At 32.2% G+C, this 14,992-nt stretch overlaps 1 protein-coding gene across 3 annotated transcripts in view; it reads left to right on the top strand.

Moving 5' to 3' along the window:
• Nucleotides 1-14,992, top strand: part of Ctps (CTP synthase) — a 73,928-nt gene that overhangs the window by 9,907 nt on the left and 49,029 nt on the right. Inside the window, exon 1 of one of the 3 annotated variants that reach the window (XM_075308562.1) lies at nt 12,420-12,888. The exons of the other annotated variants lie outside the window; for them this stretch is intronic. The gene's annotated coding sequence lies outside the window, so the exon portion shown is untranslated. Of the gene's footprint in view, nt 1-12,419; nt 12,889-14,992 lie in introns of those variants that run through there. 3 annotated transcript variants of the gene reach the window in all.

Here is a 14,992-nt window from a genome sequence, read left to right on the forward strand (position 1 = left end):
TTTTTCCTTTGCATTTGTAATTTCTTTAGCTTGTTGTACTTTTTTTTTTCAAATCTATCAATGTATGGTCCAAGAGGGCTTAATTGATTAAATAAATGTTTGAATTGAAATTGAATTCCGTAGAAATTTTTTTTGTATATATGAAATTTTCCGAACATTTCTATAAAACGAAATTTTCCGAAGTTTTTTCTGTAGAAATGAAATTTTCCAAAAATTTTGTATAGAAATGAAATTTTCCAAAAATTGTCTAAAGAAACAAAATATTCCTATAGAAATGAAATTTTCTAAAAATTTTCTATGGAAATAAAATTTCCAAAAAATTGCTATGGAAAATAAATGTTTCTATCTAAACTAAATTTTTCCTATAAGACTAAAAATTTCCAAAATTTTCCTATAGAAATGAAATTTTCCAAAAATGTCCTATAGTATTAAAACTTACCTCAAATAGTCTATTTAAATACGATTTTCTTACAATTTCCTACGGGAATGAAATTTTTTATAAAAAAAAATTTCCAACAATTTCCTATAGAAACCAATTTTTCCGAAACTTTCCTATAGAAATGATTTTTTTCAAAAATGTATATATATATATATATATATAAATTTTCCAAAAATGAAATTATCCGAAAATTTTCTATAGAATGAAATTTTTCAGAAATTTTCTATAGAAATGAAATTTTGCAAAAATTTTCTGTAGAAATGAATTTCATTTTCTATAGAAAAGAGAATTTCCAAAAATTTTCTATAGAAATTAAATTTCAAATTCAAATTTGAAACAAATTTCTCAAAAATTTGCTATTGAAATTAAGTCTTCTAAAACTACTTTATGAGTGATGAACAATCTGCTGCTGCAAATCGTATCTGTCGATTAATATTTATTTCTTATGAATCAAATAACGTATCCGTTTTTTTCATAATTAAACATAAGATTTTATTTTCGTGTAACTGAGTGCAACACATGGATTTCGCCGAAACACGACTATTGTCAATTATGTGGACCTTAGCATTGTTGATTGCCTTAAATATCGGTATGTGCTATCGTTTTGAGCTGATGGTTTCGTGTTTCGTTGGAGTGTGATTCTCCCTCTCTATCTGAATTGGAATATATGTTGGCATGTATGTGTGCATAACTTAATGAATCTCTTGTGTGTATTTGAGTATGCCCATGTGTGAATGTAGACAATTTAGGCTTTAAAAATCACCCTGGACTACCATGACTCGCTTACCGACACACAGGCTCGGTGAATGGATGGATGGATGGATAGCTAGTGGCTGGCTGGCTTTATTCGCCTGGCCGCCTTTTGCTTTTGGTTTGGTCTCATTGTTGCTGGTCTGCTTGTGTGGCTACCATCCATGGTGGTTATTGTGGGGGTATGACTCTTAGAGTGAGTTGTTGCTGCTACTAACGTTGTCGTGATGGTGATGATGATGATGGCTGCGTTGCTTCGGTATGTTCTTTTTGCTGGACGTCGTAGTGATGATGGTGACGGTATGATTGCTTGTTGAAGGCAATTCCGCCTTTGGCCTTCTTCAACCTCTCTCAACCTGGGCATATGAAAATGCTGACTACACTTGGATGAATACACGCTGGTTTGATTGTTGGCTTGCTGGCTGGCTCCCTTGCTAGTCATTAGCTAGTTGTGAATTTTGTTGGCTGTTGCTGCTACTCCACTTCCTCCGCTTTTGTTGCTGCTGATGAATACTATTATTGTTGGTGCTTTGCCTGCTGCTGTTGTTTTTGAGGGAGCTTTTGCGCTCTGGTGTCGCCGTTTGTTGATGGTGTTCTTCTGTTCACTTTTATGTGTTCCACATAGTTAGTGTGCTCGTATGCACCAAAATGAGCGTCTGTGAGACGACAGTACGATTGTCGACTGTCTCCCCCCAAAAAAAAAAAAAACGCAAGAGGAGAAACAAAAAAAAGTAAATATACCTTTGCCTGCCTTGCTTTTTCTGCCTTATTATTTCATTTTGTTTTTTTGTAAGCATTTCCTGCCGGTGAGTTGGTGCATACTCATGAAGCTGACAAATAAAATGACTTAGGCTACAAAAATGAGCTGATCAACCAGAGAATGTTTAACAAAAATTAGCATTGTAAGATTCTTGATGGAAATCCATTAGTGCTTGTAGGATTAGAACCTTGGAATTTGGTCCATTTACTGGCCTCTAAGGATTTTCCCAAAACTTTCCTTTATAAATAAAATTTTGCGATAGAAATTAAATTTTCAAAAAAATTCTTATAAAATATGAAATATGTGAAAAATAAATTTTATTTTAATTTTTTTAATTTTCCCGAATATTTCTTTTACAAATTAAATTTTCGAAATTTTCCTATAGAAATGAAATTTTCTTTTATAGAAATGATATTTTTTGAGAAATTTTGAGAAATTTTTTTAGAAGATTCCTATAGAAATGAACTTTTTTCAAATACTTTCTATAAAAATGAAATTGTTGAAAATTTTTCAATTGAAATAAATTTTTTTGAAAAATTTTCAATTGAAATGAACATTTCCTAAGAAAAAATATTCGATAGAAGTGAAATTTTCTGAAAATTTTCTATTGAAATTAAATTTTCGAAAAATTTCCTATAGAAATGAAAATTTTCAAAAATTTTCTATGGAAATGATATTTTCCAGAACTTTCCTATAGAAATGAAATTTCCTATTGAAATTAAACATAGAAGTAAAATTTTCGAAAATTTCGTATAGAAATGCTTTTTTAATTCTTATAGAAATGAAATTTGCTTTGAAAAATTCTTATAGAAAAGTGTTTTTTTGTTTTTTAATTTCCTATAGAAAGGATTTTTTTAAATTTAAAAAAAAAAAAAAAATCTTATAAAACTTCTGAAAATATCCTATAGAAATGAAAATTGCCGAAAATGTCCTAGAAATGAAAATTTTCGAAAAGTTTTCGATGGAAATGTTTTTTTGAAAAATTTCCTATAAAAATTGAATTAAAAAAAAAAAAACTTTTGAAATGAAAAATTTCGGAAATTTTCCCATAGAAAATTTCCCCGAAAATTTCCTATAGGAATGAAATCACCCAAAAATTTGCTATAAAAATGAAAATTTTCTATAGAAACGAATTTTCCTACAGGAATGAAATTTTCAAAAAATGCCGTATATATTTCCTATAGAAATTAGTAGGCGATGCTGATGAGGAATGTGGTAATTCCGATACTTGCGTTCATCCAACCATCTTGCAGTCTATAGAGCTTTGCCCAAATAAATTTGACATACATTGTTTTCCTCTGTTGGTTAAGCTACTCTTCTAGTTTAATCAACGCAATGGTTTTAAGCTGAGATCAAAACAACAAATAGAAATGAAATTTTCCTATAGAAATAACATTTTGGAAAAATTTCTATAGAAATGAAGTTCTGGAAAATGTCATATAGAAATGAAATTTTTGAAACATTTCATATCGAAATGATTTTTTTTAATTTCCTTTCATATTTCATAGAAATGAAATTTTTGAAAAATTTCCTATAGAATTGAAATTTTTGAAAAATTTCATATAAAAATGAAATTTTTGAAAAATTTCCTATAAAAATGAAATTTTTGAAAAATGTTCATATAGAAATGAAATTTTTGAAAAATTTCCTATAGAAATGAAATTTTTGAAAAATTTCCTATAAAAATGAAATTTTTGGAAAGTTTATTGTAGAAATGGAATTTTCGGAAAGTTTATTGTAGAAATGGAATTTTCGGAAAATTTTCTATGGGATTGAAAATTTTCCGTAACATTTGTTGTGCAAAATAAATTTTCAGAAAATTTGCTACAGAAAATAAATTTTTAGAAAATTTCCTATTAAAATGAAAATTTTCGAAAATTTCCTATTAAAATGAAATTTTTCAAAAATTATAGAAATGAAATTTTAAAAAAATTTCCTCTAGAAAGGAAATTCCCTGAAAACTTTAGGAATGAATTTTTTTTCGAAAACTTTCGATAGAATTTAAATTTTTGGAATATTTCCTATAGGAATAATTTGCTACACCCAAAGAAAAAATTCTTTCCTCCAGAATCAAATTTTAGATAAACTTAATTCCCCTTTCCTTTAAAGTATTTTCTTTAAGAGCAAATAAAACCGAATGTATAGTAAGCAATTCAACGATTATCTTTAATTTTTTTTGTTTGCTTGCTGTTAAACAAAGGTTTTAGCGTCAAAAGAAAACTTTGCTTGTCTAAAATTTCGTCCCTCAGAAAAGAAAACACATCTTTCAATGTATAGAAATGAAATTCCCCGAATTTTTTATTGAAAATAATTTTTGAATTGTAGAAAGCGCAATATTCTTTGAAAATGTTTCTATAGAAAGAAAATTTTTGAAAAATTTCCTATAGAAATGATTTTTTTGAGTTTTCTGTAGAAATGAACTTTTTTGAAAATGTTTCTATAGAAATGAAATCTTCCGAAAATTTACTATAGAAAAAAATTTCGAAAATATTCTATACTAATGAGGTGAAAATATTTTACCGTAATTATAACAGCACCTTCCTTATGGAGATGTAATAAAATTGTACTGAATTTTATGGCATGAGCGTCTTTACCATGAATCTGTGTTCTCGTCTTCTCCTTGTTGTTTATAACTCTGTGTGTGTTGGTGTGTACTCATGGAGACATAAGAGTAAGGGAGTCATTGTGCATTACCGTTAGAGATTTCCCGTAGATTCTTTACAAAAATTCGTGTGTATGTGTGTGTGTGCGCTATTGGCTGTGTACATTTGCCAGCTTCTTGCTGTGATTGCTAACTACTTGGCAAAAATGTTTGCTACATTTCGTCCTTCGGCTTTTTCATGACATGTGTCAGGACTAGCAGAATTTCTATCAAGAGTGAGGAAAAGTTATCTATTGAAATATACATAGGCGGAGGGAGAGTGTGTAGTCATCCATGTATCCATTCGTAATCATCGTCACCATAACCCAAACAGGCATCTGCTTCGTCAACATCAACTTTGTCGTCATAGTTATTGTTGATATCTTCTGCCCAGGAAAAATGATGGTTGAAATTTTTCTTTTGTCGGAATACGAGAGATGTTAATGATGATATTAAGGAATTGTTGTTATTGTTGCTGCTATTGATGCATATGCCAAAAAGGGATAATGTTGATGATGTCGTTTATTTTGTTTTTTAGCAGCAACTAGTGGTGATATTGTTTGCTAGTAGACCACTATATTTACATTGTTGCAAGCATCTATGGTGGTAGGTTACCTCTTGGAAATGTCATTTGTAATTTGCATTAAAATTCCTCTCCTCTATGGTAATTATTAGATTCTAGCTAGCTATTCTTTCCTTCATGGTGATATTGGCTATCTTCTGTAAAGCCATATGGTTAGGATCACAACTACAGTGTAAATGTGTGTGTGTGTGTTTTAACATATGTATATGATCATTTTATCCTTGTGATATTCTTTTGGACACCTCTTGCCAACAGAATCAAGGCTTTCGTATATTTATCAATAAGCTCAGTTCCTTGCCACATCTTCCCTCTTCAATGAGCATTGTCATCATTTCTTGCTTCATGGAGATATACTATAGAGATGGTTATTTCCAACCACCAATCACCACCCATTTTGGTCCATACGTTGTCCCTTGTTATTTACTCTGGCTGACTGACTCTTGCCAGTCGCCCCAATGGTTTGCACCATTTCTGCTGGCTTTTCTCGAGCAAACAAATCCTATCAAGCATCCATCGTTCCAGCCTGTAGAGTGGTGACTGGTTGGTAGTAGTAGTTGCCGCCTCCTTCTCCTCCTGTGGGACTTTTAGTTCAGTATACTCTCACTCTTGTATACACTAAACGAACCGAACCAAAAACCATTCATCCATTCAGCTATCCATCCAAAAAGCCAGACCAAACCAGACTAGGCAGGCAGGCCAGGCCAGGCCAGTCATTCGATATGAAGAAGTCACATACGTACGGATGGATACAACGTAAAGACCGACCGACCGACCACCGAGCAGGCCGACAGTGAATATTTTGTAGTGTCATTTTGTGCGAATATTGTGGATGGTTGTTTTGCCTGCTATGCGTGCGTATGTATGTTATTGGACGGTGTCAGTCGAAACAAGTGTTTGTGTGTGTGTGTGTAAGACCATTGCAAAAGGTTTTGATGTTTCGAAAAATCATTCGTTTGTTCGGTTTTTTGCACACAAAAAGCCCATGTGCCGCGCGTGTTAAAAATCCATACGAATACAAGAGTGTTGAGCTTGTATAGACAGTGTGCCACCAAGAAATTAAAACAGATCTTGAAGATGGGAGGAATTGTGGCTATTTGGACAAGTGTCCCACAAACGACATATAATATAATCTTTAAGATCCATTGGTATGTTTTGACAAAAAAAGTAGTGGCCATTGTAGCTATTTGGACAATTGTCCCACCATGTCTTATACACTCTCTGGAAGGCCTTGAAGAGCTCCATAGATAGTCCGTCGTGAATGTACACGGGCTAAAAAGACTGTTTTTCATATGTTGGGTGCAAAAATTATATGTTTGGAACTCAAATATTTCAAAACAATACTTTAAGTGTAAGCATATAATGTTCATAAACTAGCATAACATGCTTGGGACATACAGTGATGTTCAAAACATTTGCAACCACATTCCCTGTTGAAACCAAACCGTAATTATAATGAAAATAAAAATATTAAAACACAAATTTTAACGCAATGTTGTTGCTTATTATGTCAATTTTAAAGATTCAAGGAAATAACGGAACTAACTATAAAGGAATTTTGATAATATAAAATTTTTTTAAAAAATGAGAGTTTTTGCCTGTTCAAAACATTTTCTACTAATATTAAGTGTCACATATATTTAAAAATAATTAAAGTATTTGTAACTTTTAACGATAAATGTTAATAGTTAATACTATAGCCATGTCGTTTGATTACATCTGCGCAACTTTTTGCCATTGGTTAGGATTAAACGGTCAATGATATCCTATAGTTCAGGTTCAAGTTAATTTCGTAAGCCTTTTGCAAAAATTTCGTACCAATTTTTCATTTTACAGCTTTACAAAGCTTGTTTTATGACTTTTACTTTTCTTCGGAAATCCATTTGTTTTACACGTGTCCTAGAGGTCATGATCGCGATGATTAATCCATGCAGATGGCATTTCCCGGAATGCTTACGGCCATATTACACATTAGAGAAACTATTTTTGTAGACTTCCGACAGCATAATACCATCGACTCTATAAATCGGGCCAATAACTTGTCCAGAAAAGTATCCCCAGACCATAATATTGGCCCCACCATGATTGACGTAACTTTTTGTATTTCTTGGATTAAGGCTTTCCTTGCAGTCTTCGTACTAAATTTCTACCTTCCGAGAAACGGTTTGATAGTCGGCTACTGCCTAAACAAATTTGCAAGCATATCTCTTTTCCTTTGCCAAACTCAAATCATCGATTTGAATGTAGTTGGCTGGGTTTGTTTTTGAGCGTGCTTCCTCTATCTTCATTCGTTTTGTTTGTTATTTTTGGTTTCTCTTCAATCATTATTGTTGTTTTTGATTTCAGCTTAAAACCACGCATTGACTAAACTACAAGTGTAGTTTAACCAACAGAGGAAAAGTATACTTGTCAAATTTATTTGGGCAAAGCCCTATAGACTGCAAGATGGATGTACAGCTGTTTCGGAATTACCACTTTCCTCATCAGCATCCTCTACTTGCAGCAAAACTATCGACCAATTATCAGAATAAATTCGGGTAATTCACTCAAACCAAAGTGAACTACACTTGAGCCTTCGGAAAAAAGGTTTGATAGTCGGATACTGCCTAAACAAATTTGCAAGCATATCTCTTTTTCTTTGCCAAACTCAAATCATCGATTTGAATGTAGTTGGCTGGGTTTGTTTTTGAGCGTGCTTCCTTTATCTTCATTCGTTTTGTTTGTTATTGTTGGTTTCTCTTCAATCATTATTGTTGTTTTTGATTTCAGCTTAAAACCAAAGACAATAAAATTGAGGAAGATAGGAAATTGGCTTGCGTCATACCAAATGTTGCATTTACCATGTTAGTTCCATACATGTTTGTAATTTTTTTTATTTATTTTTCGTTTTTATTTTTTAAATGAAAAACTTAATTTTCTTAATGAAACAATGTTACATTTTAGGCTACAATAAAAAAATTACATTTTCCCCTTTATGGAAATTTATTTCGTGCACTTAATTTATTTTTATTTGCATTTTAATGATATGTCAATACTTGTCGTATACGCGTTTGGGTCGAGTATGAAACTAACACGGTAAATGGTTTGACTCCTCAGTAGCCAATTTCCTATCTTCCTAGAGTTTATTGTCTTTGCTTAAAACCACGCATTGACTAAACTACAAGTGTAGTTTAACCAACAGAAGAAAAGTATACTTGTCAAATTTATTTGGGCAAAGCCCTATAGACTGCAGGATGGATGTACAGCTGTTTCGGAATTACCACTTTCCTCATCAGCATCCTCTACTTGCAGCAAAACTATCGAACAATTATCAGAATAAATTCGGGTAATTCACTTAAACCAAAGTGAACTACACTTGAGCCTTCGGAAAAAAGGTTTGATAGTCGGATACTGCCTAAACAAATTTGCAAGCATATCTCTTTTTCTTTGCCAAACTCAAATCATCGATTTGAATGTAGTTGGCTGGGTTTGTTTTTGAGCGTGCTTCCTCTATCTTCATTCGTTTTGTTTGTTATTGTTGGCTTCTCTTCAATCATTATTAAAAAAATTATTATTAAAAATTATATTATTGTATTGTAATGAACCTTCATGAAAATGGGGATATTTTCATAAAAGTTTGTTAGTACTACATTAGCTAACGAGCTTTTAAATCGAATTAAAGGCATATCTGTCATCTTGTCTATAGATTGCATATGCCAGTTAGGAGCTTAATAGGAAAAGTATCGAGCTGATACATTTCTTATTACTTAGTTAGTTCAAGTTCACTTAGATGATTCAGTTTATTGTGATTCCACTTCTCTCCTATCACTGAGAGCTGCCTGATTCCACGCTTAGCTCAATGACAATAGACCTCCCTTTTATAGACGAGTCCGAATGGGGTTTTATATTCGATGAAACTACTCAGAGAAGCTTTGAAAAACTTTTTAGTGTTCGCTCGAAACCGGAAATGAATCCTGGACCCTTTGTATGTAGCCTATTTAACATTATTTTAGTTCAGGAAAATGTTTTGCGTACTTAAATCACGTGAACTAAAAATGAGAAAAAAGTATTATACAAATGAAGTATACAATTGTACTAAATATGAAAATAGTTCATATTTTCCTAAAATGGGAAAAGTTTGCTGAAACTGTGTTTACAGTTTATCAAATGAGTAAATTTTACGCAAATTATGTCTGTCTAGAACTCCATACAACGCTAAAGACATTTTAACAATTTTTAATTCTAATTTTTTCTTCCAAAATATGAAATTTTATTAAACAGAAAAAATGTATTATTTTTAATAAATTTTCTTCAATTTTATTAACTTATTTGTATCGTGTTGCAATTACTATATTATTTTAATTAAGTTTTCTAATATATCAGGGATACCGGTATGAAGTGAGCGTCAAGATACAAATGTCTCGATAGGGAACATTTGTTGTGAACGAACCCTTATTTTTTGTTTGTATGCTATGACATCTGTGAAAAATATTAAGTATACATCAAGTCATTGAACAAACAACATAATTTTTTTCATCGCGTTAAAAAAAGGTGAATTTTGTACCAGAAAGTGATGATTTGCGGAAACAATCAATTTTTTGTTTTCATTTTTCTTCAAAAGTACTGCAGAGTCGCATCGAATGCTTGTCGATGCATATGGTGATCATGCTCTATCAGAAACAGCATGCAAAAGATAGCTTTAACGGTTCAGAAATAATGATTTTGATGTGAGAATTGAAGAACCAAAAAATTTTAAGAGGCCGAATTGGATGGAGATGACATTTTGAGTCAAAAGCAAATGGCAGCAATGTTAAATGTTACACAACAAACAATTTCTGACTGTTTAAAAGCAATGGGAAATATCCAAAAGTGTGGAAAATGGGTGCCACATGAAAGAGAGCTCATTTCATACCGTTATACCTGGTAAACCTTTATTTTCTTCCCTGGTGGGTTCGCTTTTTCTGGGATTACTGCTACCACATCCATCGTATTGTACAAAACTTAGTTGTCGCATGAGTTAATAACACTAGTTTACAAAATAAAATTTTTTCATGTACATTTGATCAGATGTGACTTTTCTTATGTAGTAGTTTGATCTGCTGAATTCGAAAAAAAAATTAAAAATTTTTTTGAGATAACCTGTTATTTTTAGTTTTTCGCTCTTTTTTCACTAAACAAATTATATCTCTAGTTGGTCTTATTACTTACGTTAGAGTATCATCTATACGACCATGAAGAGAAAAAAATTTCAAAGGTTTGTACGTTTCCGAGGGTCACTGTAAAACATTATTTTTTTTGAAAACTTGCCTTTTTACATCGATATTTTTGGAACCACTTAACTTATCACAGATTCAATTATACACGAGTATTCGTCATCTTAGTACCTTTCATTCAAGTATCAACGATATAATCAGACTCGAGATATAATATATTTAGTGAAAAAAGGGTGAAAATCTAAAAATAACGGGATATCGCAAAAACTGTTCCAGTGCAATTTGATAATTTCAGGGCCATTAAAATAATCATTTTTTCTAATTCAATCACGGATTTAATTGATCCAATTAATTTTTTAATTGAAATTGTTTAAATAACGATTAAAAATTTAATAATCTGTACAATAGTTTCAACAAAAATATAATAAAAAATTAATTTGGTTCAATTTTTACCATAAAACTCAAATAAGTTTTTAAATGAGGTAATCAAGTATTTATTTATAATTATTTTACGATTGGATTAAGTAATTTTCATACGATTTAGTGTTTTTAAGGTATTTTGAATTTTTTTTTTTTTAAGTACAAATATTCAATCATTTTCTTAATTGATTATATTTTTGAATTTGTCAAAACAACTTAATTTTATTAGTAACATTTTTAATTGTACTTCAACCAATATTTTACAAAAATAATTTGCCACTTTTTGGAACAAGGACTTCGGTGTTCTATACACTACAATATCCCACCAGTATAAAGCTCATCGGTATTGTCTGATTGAATTTTAATTAAATTCACAATTTAATCGAAATCACAATAAAAGTTTATTGTGAATTAATTGTTCAGTTGGATTTATTTAGTCTCTTGTGATTGAACCGCAATGTGCTACACTGAATACGAATTCATTTGCCTTTAAAATGCAAACTTTCGCAATAAATGAAAACTTCGTTGGTCTAAAATTTCCATTCGAAGGAAATAATTTTTTTTTCTGTTATCGTTTAGTTATCCATTGTTAATTACTTAGCCGAACACTGTATCCATATGTGCGCTTCCATAACTGATGTCTGCTTGCTTGCCCATAAGCTGTGACAGTAAACTTAGGCAGACAAAAAAGAAACTCTGGTGATGATGATGGTGGTAGCCGGGCAGGCAGGCAGGCAATCATTCAAACATGGCAAACAAACAGAGTTACAGGCTGAGTGTTCTGGCAAAGCATGAAAACAATCCTGCCAGCCTGCCGCCTAGCTAGCAGCCAGGAGAGTTGAGCCGACTGGCTGGCTATAACGATGAACGAGCCGATGGCTCGATTCATAAGCTGGGCCAAGTGAAATGTGAATGGGGGAAATTACTCCCATACATACACACACACACATATATAGACGACCTGTTCATTTTCGCACTCCTCGTATGCTTGGAAAAGAACACTGAAATACGACAACACCGGCAACAAATATAACGACAGCAAAAACAACAACTATAACTTCAATCCTCACTAATGGCATTGGTGATGGCTTTGGGTTCTTGGGCTGTTTTCCATAGCACACATTCAGACGCAGCAGCACAAGAACGCTCGGTGGCAGTAAAAATACACACAATGCTAAAACATACATACGAACACACAGACACACAGATTCATGCATATACATTCAGTTAGCCAGCAAGCCATCCATCCATCCTGGGACCATGCCCATGCCCACATCCACTTCAACGCCATCGTCATCATCATCAACATTGTGATCATCATTGCCTTCGTCACCATCATCATCAGAGCTCTGGCTGGTTGGCAATCACACAGAAAATGCTCCTCGCACTGTTGCCTGGCTCGTTTGAATGGCTTGCTGGCTGGGACATGCCTCTTTGCCAGAATGAAGACCGACCAAATGAACGTAAAAAGCGTTTTAATACGGCTGGCTTTGTTGTTGGCGTTGGCTGGCTGCTGCTTTAGCAGTTTTGTGTTTTTTTTTTTTTTTATTTTGGGAGGGGGGCTTTTCCTTCGTAGTCGTTGTCGCTGTCGTTCGCAATGCGCTTCACAATGCTTTGCTGAATTTTCAATTTCAGTTCAGTTGTAAGCTGACTGCAATCAGCGTTGGAAGTGAAATAATTCTTAAAAATTTTTGATCCTCCTCGTGGTCGGTCGTTTGTCCCAAAAAAGAAACGTTAATGTTAGCGCGAATTTGTTTGTGTTTATTGAGTACTAAAAAATCTACGCAATTAAAGCCCAAGGGGGAATACAAACCCCCTCCACTCCACTCCACCACCTCCACAATCCACAACAACAGCTGAGAGTTTACTAATACAACACGTGTTTTGAGAAGACCTAAAACAATAACAAAAAAAACTCTCTAAAGAGAATAAAACTAAAAAACAATAACAAAAACAAAAAGCCGCAAACGATCCAGTCAAACATTGTATTTGTTTATTTTGGCTGGCCAAAAAAGCAAAAACAAAATTTTAAATTTATGCTGGCCCAAGCAAAAACTAAATACCCCGCTCTTCTTGCACACCAGTAAAAGAAAACTGAAATTTCGGGTAATTTGAATGAAAAATTAACTACAAAAAAATATGAAATGCAGAAACTTCTCGTTTAGCTTAAAAAAAAAAAAAAAACAAACAAACAAAAATAATTCAAAATTTAACGCAACTAAGCAAAATTAATATCGTAACACATTCACAAAAATTCTTGTCAAATTCTAACTACAATCGAAAGTGTATACTTGTACCTTGGGATTTATGTAAAGGAGATCTCTAATGTATTTTTTTTTTTCGAAATTTTGAGATATTATTTAGAAGCGTATAAATTTCAATTTAAAACAAAAAAAATGATTAAAATTTAAAACAAAAATTATTTAAATTTATGAGATTACTAAGTTTTTCCATTTTCTTTAGGGCAATAGTTAAATGAATTTGTTTCAATCATGATTAATTATATGAATAATTTTTGAAAATTCTCGTAACTCGACACAATTTTCGTGATTCTTGGAAAATCACGTGAGTAGAATTTCACTTACGTGTATACGTATATATAATTGTGATATACAGAGAAGTCATTCGTGCACCTTTTTAAAGCCCGGCTCAAAGTTCTGGTTGCCAGGAGATTGCAACATGGTATAGCCTTTTAGGTCTAACCACCATCCTACACCCTTAAGGTAGGTACTAAGTCCGAGTTTAGCCGATAAAATCAAAACTAATGGCGATTTCGATTGGGAAAAAATGTGCAACATTCTCGAAATTGATTGCAAGATATCAAGGACGCTTTCATAGATTTTGGATACTTTATACCTCACAATATTATAAATTAATAATAACTTTAGAATTACACTATCATTTGGCTGAAATGTCAATTGGGGAAAAAGTAGTGTAGCACCAAGGCATCATATTTTTTGCGAATCGAAAACGCCCTAAATCAGTAAAAAAAAGTATGCAATTATACCTCTTTGATGCAAATTTTATTATAACTTGATGGGGAATAGCCCAAAGCAACTTTTCATGAAGTAGACGTATTATTAATGTAAAGTAATCGCGAAAAATGACGATTTTAGCGGCTAAACTCGAACTTAATACTCACCTTTAGAAAAAAAAACTCCAAGAAAAATTCAATAGCTTATTGTAGCTCATGAAAATTAGTTAATTTTAGTAAAATTTTGCCAAATATGAAAAAAATTTTCTCAAACTCTCTTTTGCTTTTTTAATTACATGAACTAAAAATGAGAAAAAAGTTTTATACAAACGAAGTACACAATTTTACTAAATTCGAAATTTGCTCAAAATAGTTCATATTTTTCTAAAATGGTTCCTCCATTCACTTAAATTGTGTTCATAAGTATCTAAAATGAGAAATTTTAATCAAATTGTGCACCCAGAGAAGGAATATAAACGTGTTTCAATAGTAAAATTTTATTTTTGGATGGGAAACATGTAACACGTTCTTCGCTAGCATGTTATTTTTTCAGACATTATGAACAATGAAAGCTGCCAGAAGTGGCCACCCACGGTCGCTTAAATTGTCCTCTTTTGAGGGTTATCTTCTTTTCGGAGTGTCCACGTTTGAGAGATTTCACTGCATCTGATTTCGAGAAGCAATTTATATCTGGTGAGAAAATAAAATTTTTCTGTCAAAAATGTTCCATTTTTCCCGCCCAAAAATAACAATTTGCTTTTTAAATGATCATGTTCCTTCTCTACTGGTGTCTGACATCAATTTCGTATAGTTGCAAAGAAATTTTTAAACCATTCCAGTTTCTTTCTGCAAAATACGAAACAGAAACAAAAAAATCACCATTGCCAATTTTCCAGTTATCCACATGTAGTATTAGGGCTTCATATACAGCCTCCAAAAAATCGCCTCCGTAACATATACCCCCAAACATCTTCTGCTTCATTCATATTAATTTTGAGAATTTGTTCAAACAAAAACTTGTTTATATTATGCAAACATGTTAGTTTTTATGTCTCAAATAGTTAATTCCAGTTTGTAAACATTTGTTTGCTGTCAGCAAAATGTCTTAAATATAATTGTGTTGGAATACAAAAATGTCCATGTTTTACATTTTTGGGAAACCTCGTTCATGTGTCAGACGCATACCAAAATGAATTCAAACATATTTAACCACAAAAATGTTTCTCAAGTAGATCC

Source organism: Haematobia irritans, chromosome 4, assembly GCF_050003625.1.
Source record: "Haematobia irritans isolate KBUSLIRL chromosome 4, ASM5000362v1, whole genome shotgun sequence".
Taxonomy (NCBI): domain Eukaryota; kingdom Metazoa; phylum Arthropoda; class Insecta; order Diptera; family Muscidae; genus Haematobia; species Haematobia irritans.